At 37.1% G+C, this 8397-nt stretch overlaps 1 non-coding gene across 1 annotated transcript; it reads left to right on the top strand.

Moving 5' to 3' along the window:
• The first annotated feature begins 7667 nt into the window (after positions 1 to 7667).
• On the top strand, positions 7668 to 7744 carry Trnai-uau (transfer RNA isoleucine (anticodon UAU)). Its single transcript has one exon. It is a non-coding gene; the product is annotated as a tRNA-Ile (tRNA).
• The last annotated feature ends 653 nt before the right edge of the window (positions 7745 to 8397 follow it).

Raw genomic sequence — 8397 nt, 5'->3', positions numbered from 1 at the left:
TATAACTATACCTGAATTTCTGAGATTTTCTTACAAGTTTTATTAGCAATTTAATTTTCAAAATACAAATCTTTTTGTATGCAACAAGAATATTTTTGGAATAGAAAAATATCTCTTTGCCTACAGTGAGGATCTATATCTGTATGTATATACATATATCTAGAATCATTTTCAGAACAGAGAGAGGTATAAGTAAATATATTTCTACTCACCATTTTTATAGCCACAAACATGCTGGTCATGTACACTCACTCTAATGAGGGAACCTGTTGCCCAGCGCAACAATAAGAATCAGTTACAAATTCAAGCAGCTGTCATTGATTTTCCATATGTGATCCACTTCTTCCCTCATCAATAAGCATCGCCCAGGGATGATGTTTTGCTGATATACCTTTTTCATTATCTCCTGGTAGATGAACTATTAATGAGAAAATTATACACCCAAAGAAATAAAGCAATTCTAAGATTCCCCCGAGTTTAAAGTCTTGAATATTATCTGTCTGGGAAACTTAATGTTTACACATTCTGTATGAAATTGATGATTACAGAAGAAAGAAGCACCATTTCTAGTACAAAGCTATAAGCCAAGCATAGTCACCCATAGGGGTGGGAAGATCACAAAAGGAGTGGGGAAACGCATTAAATGCAAGCAATGACTATTATAGAAAGCATATTACAGAATGAAAGACAATCTTCTATATTAAACTAACTCATGACCTTTTGATTGGATTGTCTCATTTTGTGCGATGAAGCTAACACCAAATGCAGGCAAAGAGCAAGGGAAAAAAAGGACTAGAACCAGAAAAGTCTTTTGCAAAACAGTTTACCCACCTCCAATTTGTTGTAAAGGCTTCAGCCTGAGCTGGGAGTTAACATGTTACTTCTCCTCCTGAAATATTTTGGGAACTTCTCATTGCCCTGAAGAAAGCCTAAATTCCCCACTATAATCCACAAATCTGTGATCTCACTATTTTAATTGCTTTTATATCACTTGCCAGTTATAGCCTCATAAACAATGTAGCAATCTTGCTTCCCTCGGTTTCCAGAAAGCTTGGTGATTTGCTATTCACCATAGTGAATGAATGAAAATGAATAGATAAAACAAAGAGAACATATAAACTTTCTTAACAAGTTAATTTCCCTCCTTTTGCAGTTGCAGCCTATAACCATGCAAAAAACAACTTTTTAAAAGAGTGGGGAGTAAAAACAATGAAACGAAAACTCAGATTCTCAAAGGCTGGGGATGTGGCTCAGTGGTAAAAAACTCAACCAGTTTGCACAAGATCCTGGGTTCAATCCCCAGCACCACAAAAAATAAATTTTTAAAAATTTTATAAATAATCTTAAGGTATTGTTCTAGTCAGCTTTGTATCTCTGTGACCAATATACCCCACAAGAACAACTTAGGGAAAGAAAAGTTTTATTTTGACTCACAGTTTCAGAGGTTGAGTTCATGGTTGGCCAACTCCATAGTTCTGGGCCTAAGGTGAGGCAGAACATCATGGCAGAAGGGCATGGAGGAGGAAAGCCTGCTCAGTTCATGACAACTGGGAAGCAAAGAGGGCTTGAGTACAAGTAGCCAGGGATAATATAATCCCCAAGGGCCCTCCCCCAGTGAACTACTTCCTCTAGTCATATCCTACTTGCCCACAGTGACCACACATTAATCCATTCAAATTTTTAACCAATCAAATGGATTAATCTGCCAGTTAGATTGCAGCTCTCATAAACGACTCATTTAACCTCTGATGATCCCTGTATTGCCTCACACATGAACTTTCAGGGGACACTTCACAACCAAACCATAACCTTCTGCCCCTGCCCTGCAAAAGCTCATGTCCATCTCACAATGCAAAATGCACTTAGTCCATTTCCAAGAGTCCCCACAGTATTTAAGAATTCCAGCATTGCCCAAAAGTCCAAGTCCAAAGCCTCATCTGAGACTCAAGCCAAACTCTTGGCTATGAGCCCCTGTAAGATCAAAAAATATATATCTATGCAATATGCAATGGCACAGAGTAAACATCCCCATTCCACAAGGAAGAAATAAGGGCATAGAAGGAAGTGGTGGGAACAAAGCAAGACCAAAATCCAGCTGGGAAAACAAGTCCTATAGCACCATGTCCAGCATCTTAGGTGCATGGCATCATGATGTTCTCTCCAAAGGGTTTGTGTAGCTCCACAACTATGCCCTTGCTGGTTGCAGGCCACATGGCCTCTCTCTTGCTTTTGTTTGAGTTCAGTGGCTTTCCTCAGCAGACATTCCACATTACTGGCATCTCTTAATCTTGGTGGTCTCCACTGCAGGTTCAGGTTTCTTTTCACATCTTCATGCCTTACTCTTTAAGGCAATGCCTGCAGGGATTCTGACCCTGTTACATTTTGCTGGCTTTCCTTTTAAATCTAAGTGGAAACCTCCATGACCTCCTAACTCCAGCATCCTGCATTTCTGCAGAACCAGTACCATGTGGATGACACCAAAGTCTGCCACCATCTTGAGCAGTAGCCAAACCTCCAGGGATCACAGTTGGAAACAGCTTTCTAAGCCTCCCTGTGCAAGCAGTGTGCCCCCATAGCCTCTTCTCACAGGAATTTTTACTTTTACACCCTTGAGCCTCCAATAGGTGTGGTCTTGCCAATTCCTGAGATGGCTTCAAGCCATCCTTCCTATTGCCTCTGTGTAAAGTACTTCACATCTCTCTCTTTTTTTATAAGGGGTTCTTTTTAATTATACATGACAGTAGAATCTATTTTTATATGTTAACTCAAGCATGGAATGGATCTTATTCTAATTAGAATACCATTCTTGTGGATGTATATTATGTTGAGATTCACTGTGGTGTATTCACATACGTACGTAGGAAAGTTATGTCAGATTCATTCCACTGTCTTTCCAATTCCCATCCCCCCTCCTTTCCCTTCATTCCTCTTTGTCTAATCCACTGAGCTGCTATTCTTCATCTCCCTCTCCCTTATTGTTGGTTAGCATCCACATAACAGAGAAAATATTCAACCTTTGATTTTGGAGGGATTGGCTTATTTCACTTAGCATGATAGTCTCCACATCCATCCATTTAGCAGTGAATGTCATTCTTCTTTATGACTGAGTAATACTCTATTGTGCATATATACCACATTTTCTTCATTCATTCATCTGTTGATTAGCATCTAGGTTGGTTCTATAGCTTAGCTATTGTGAATTGTGCTGCTACAAATATTAATGTGGTTGTGTCATTGCAGTATGCTGATTTTAGTTCCTTTGGATATGTACCAAGGAATAGAATAAATGGGTCAAAAGGTGCTTCTATTCCTAGTTTTTTGAGGAATCTCCATATGGCTTTCCAGAATGGTTGCACTAATTTGCAGTCCCACCAACAGTGTATGAGTGCTCCATTTTCCCTACATCCTCACCAACATTTAATATTGTTACTTGTATTGTTCATAATTGCCTTTCTGACTGGAGTGAAATGAAATCTCAGTGTAGTTTTAATTTGTATTTCTCTAATTGCTAAAGATGTGGAACAAATTTTTCAAGTATTCATTGACCATATTTCTTTTTTTGAGAAGTGTCTGTTTAGTTCCTTTTCCCATTTACTGATCAGGTTATTTGTGGGGGGCAGGATTGTTTGTTTGTTTCTTTGTTTGTTTGTTTATGTTAAGTTTTTTGAGTTCTTTGCATATCCTGGAAATTAATACCCTATCTGAGGTATGGGTGGCAAAGATTTTTCTCCCATTCTGTAGGCTTTTTCTTACCACTCTTGATTGTTTCCTTTGCTGTGAAGAAGTTTTTAGTTTGATACCATTCCATTTATTGATTCTTGATTTTACTTCTTGTGCTTTAGGAGTCCTGCTGAGGAATTCAGTTCTTAAGCTGACATGTTGGGGTTTGGGGGCCTGTGTTTTATTCTAGAAGCTATGGGGTTTCTGATCTAATACCTAGGTCTTTGATCCACATTGAGTTGAGTTTTGTGCAGGGTGAGAAATAGTGGTTAAATTTTATTCTACTACATATAGATTTTTGTTTTCCCAGCACCATTTGTTGAAGAGACTAGCTTTTCTTCAATGTATGCTTTTGGCACCTTCATCTAGTATCAGATAACTGTATGTGGGTTTGTTTCTGTATCTTTCTTTTCCATTGGTCTTCATGTCTGTTTTGGTACCAATAACATGCTATTTTTTTGCTATAGCTCTGTAGTATAATTTAAGATCTGGTATTGTGATACCTCCTGGTTTGCTTTTCTTGCTAAGAATTACTTTGGCTATTTGGAATCTCTTATTTTTCCAAATAAATTTCATGACTCCTTTTTCTACTTCTGTGAAGAACATCATTGGAATTTTAATGGAAATTTCATTAAATTTGTATAGCACTTTTGGTAGTATGTCCATTTTGGCAACACTAATTCTGCCTGTCCAAGAACATGGGAGATCTTTCCATCTTCTAAGGTCTTCTTCAATTTCTTTCTTTAGCATTCTGTAGTTTTCATTGTAGAGGTCTTTCACTTCTTTTGTTAGTTTGATTCCAAGTATTTTATTTTTCTCAGTCTGTTGTGAATGGGGTAGTTTTCCTAACTTCTCTTGTAGTGAATTCATCATTCATGTATAGAAATGCATTTGATTTATGGGTATTAATTTTGTAACTTGCTACTTTGCTAAATTCATTTATGAGTTCTAGAAGTTTTCTGGTGGAGTTTTTGGGTCTTCTAAATATAGGATTATGTCATTGGTAAACAGGTAGTTTGAGCTTCTTTTCCTATTCATATCTCTTTAATTTCTTTCTTTTGAACAATTGCTCCGGCTAGAGGTTCAAGGACTATGTTAAATAGAAGTGGTAAAAGAGGGCATCCCTGTTTTGTTCCAGTTTTTATAGGGAATACTTTCAGTTTTCCTTTGTTTAAAATGTTGGTGACCTTGGGTTTGTCATATATAACTTTTACAATGTTGAGGTTAAGTTCCTTCTATCCCTAGTTTCTCTAGTGTTTTAAACATGAATTGGTGCTGTATTTTGTCAAATGCTTTTTCTGCATTTATTGAGATAAGTATGTGATTCTTTTCTTTAAGTCTATTGATGTGATGAATTACATTTATTGACATTCATATGTTGAACCAAATTTGCATTCCTGGGATGAAACCCACATGATCATGGTGCACTATCTTTTTAATGTGTTTTTGTACGTGATTTGCCAGTATTTCATTAAGTATTTCTGCATCTGTGTTCATCAAGTATATTGGTCTGAAGTTTTCTTTGCTTCATGTGTCTTTGTCTGGTTTTGGTATCAGCATGATACTAGCCTCATAGAATGAGTTTGGAAGGGTTTCATCTTTTTTTATTTCATGGAATAATTTGAGGACACATGGAGATAGTTCTTCTTTAAAAATCTGGCAGAACTCAGCTGAGAATCCATCTGGCCCTGGGCTTTTCTTTGTTGGTAGGCTTTTGATGGCATCTTCAATATAATTACTTGAAATTGATCAGTTTAAATTTTCTTATCCTCCTTGTTCAATTGGCGTAGGTCATATGTCTCTAGATATTTGTCTATGTCTTCAAGATTTTCTAATTTATTGAAGTATAAATTTTCAAAATACTTTCTGATTATCCTCTGTATTTCAGTAGCATCTGTGGTGATACTTCCTTTTTCATTGTGAATTTTAATATTTTGAGGGATTTTTTTTTCCCTTTCTTTGGTTACCTTGGCTAAAGTTTTATCGATTTTGTTGTGGTTTTTTTCTCCCCCAAAGAAGCAAATTTTTGTTTCATTGATTTGTTTTGAAATTTTTTATTTCATCTTCATTAATTTCAGCTCTGAATCTAATTATTTTCCATCTTCTACTGATTTTAGTGTTGGTTTGTTCTTCTTTTTCTAGGGCCTTGAGATGTACTGTTAGATTATTTATTTGGTGTCTTCCTATTGTAATGAATGAGCTGAATGCTATGAACTTTCCTTTTAGAAATCTCATAGTATTCCAGAGATGTTGATACATTGTATCAGAATTCTCATTTACTTCTAAGTAATTTTTTATTTCACCCCTGATTTCATCTGCTATCTATTCATCATTCAATAGAGTATTATTTAGTCTCCAGATGTTAGAGAAGCTTCTATTTTTTATCTTATCCTTGATTTCTAATTTCATTCCATTGAGCATCTCTTTAGTGACTGTAACCATACCTTCCTTCACCCCGGTTTTACAAGCATTGGTATCAACAAGTGGGTTTTTCAATCATAGGTCAAGTTTACATGTAATGAATCATGGCAGATTGAACAACTTTGCAATTTTTGTGCGATAAATTTTTGTGTAGTAATTTTGGATAGATGTATTTTGAAAATTAATTTTTTAATTAAAATTCTAAGAGCAGCCAGGTGTGGTGGTGCATGCCTATAATCCCAGCAGCTCAAGAGGCTGAGGCAAAAGGACCTCGAGTTCAAATGGCGAGGCTCTAAGCAACTCAGTGAGACCCTGTCTCTAAGTAAAATACAAAATATGGCTGTGGATGTGGCTTAGCATTTGAGCGCCCCTGAATTCAATTCCTGGTTCAAACAACAAAAATCTAAAAGTAACGGTTGATTTCCTCTTATTTAAGTGATGCCAAAAATGATTTAAAGAACATTTTTAAAATATAATTGAGATGTTACCAGTCAGATCAAGATGTAGGGTCAGGTGTACTTCATTTCATTGCTTCTGCTCAAAATGTGTGAAATGGCATTAAAGATATTTAATGATAAAACAGTTTTATGGTGGTAACAGAAAACAGAAATGCCATACCAAGGCCAAAAATTTTGAGCAAACTTTGGAGGACAGAGAATGGTTGAACTCAGATATGGAGGAAGCCATGAATTGCACAGGGAGATGAAATTTGGGGGTACTCTGAGCCCAAAGTCAAGAGGTTAGGGTTCAGGGGAAATCAGGCAACAGAGTGTTCAGCTGAGATCACCTGCCTTTCCCCTCTCAGGTTTTGGTGCACTTGTCAGCAAGCTGTGTCTGTGCTAAAACTAAAGCAGTGAGGGTCAACCCTAAGGACAGACAGGCAAAGTCAAGCCTAGACAGCTACCAACCCCAAAGAAGGGGAAGAAGAACACAAATCCAAAACTGCACCTTCTCTCTCCACAATACACCCTGCTACACTCCACATTCCCCATGTGAAGTTTAAGCTGCATAGAAAGAACAATCAAATGCTGGCACACAGAAAAACTTGAAAATACAGGAAATAATGCCACGGAGAATCACAGATGTTTTAGGAAAACAAATGTTATAAAACAGAGGCACTAAAATAAAACAAAACAAGCAGAAATAAAAACAAAGAAGCAGAAAAATTAAAATTGATTTCATGAAGAAAACAGAGGACTTTAAAATAAGAATAAATAATGTCTTCAAATGAATGAGAGTATATTGTTTTTTCTTTTACTATTAAAGAAATGTGAAGAAAAAAGAAGGATGGACTGAGGGCTCCAACATTCATCTAAGGTGCTTGTAGATTGCTTGGGTTTGAGGAGGTAAGTTCTTGAAGAAAATTAAAAAGCAGAAAATTTCTTGGTACTGCAGAGCAACAAGAGTCAGCAAATAGAAAGAACTAGAATGAATGAAAAATGATCAGACCCACGTACATGCTGAAATCTTGAACCATCAGGTCCTTTAAATTTCCACCAGAGATTAAAAAATAATAATGAGGGGCTGGGGAGATAGCTCAGTCGGTAGAGTGCTTGCCTTATAAGCACAAGGCCCTGGGTTCGATCCCCAGCACCCCCCCCCAAAAGAAATAATAATAATGATAATTTGCCTGGGCAAAAATGAAAATCAAATTGCCTCTGATTCTCTTTGGGCAACTCTGAATGCAAAAGGACAAGGAGTAATACCTTTAAAGTCTTATAGAAATAATTTTGAACCTAGGATTCTATATTCAACCAAATTGTCAATCAAATGTGAAGGTAAGGATATTTTTAGACATCTTCAAATTTATAAAAGTTACTTCCAATTTCTGAAAGAACTACTCAAGCATATATGCCATCAATAATAGTGGTAATACCAGTAATACTACTAATACCAGTAACATGTATTTTGATTACTGCTGATGACCATGCTAGATATTATCCAATATCACTCAGCATCACTCCGGTTGCTTCCATACTCCTCCCAGGGACTAGATACTTGTGAACTACATTTCCTTGTCCTCTACCAGTGGAGCTCCTGGTTCTCAGAAGGTTCTGCCATTGATACGTACCTCCATCAGATGTGGACTACGGAAGGGAAGCAGATGCCTTTTTTCCCCCTCTGGAATTGGCAGCAGACATTTCAGTTTGGGCAAACGCCATCTTCTGCTGCAGCCACGCTCCCCTGACAGTCCTTCACTTCTGGACAGAGGTGCCCTGGGCATCAGCCTTTCCCACCACTTCCTGGCTCTTGACT

This window comes from Sciurus carolinensis, chromosome 1 (genome assembly GCF_902686445.1).
Source record: "Sciurus carolinensis chromosome 1, mSciCar1.2, whole genome shotgun sequence".
NCBI classification, from domain to species: domain Eukaryota; kingdom Metazoa; phylum Chordata; class Mammalia; order Rodentia; family Sciuridae; genus Sciurus; species Sciurus carolinensis.
This window is presented reverse-complemented; position numbering and strand designations above follow the sequence as displayed.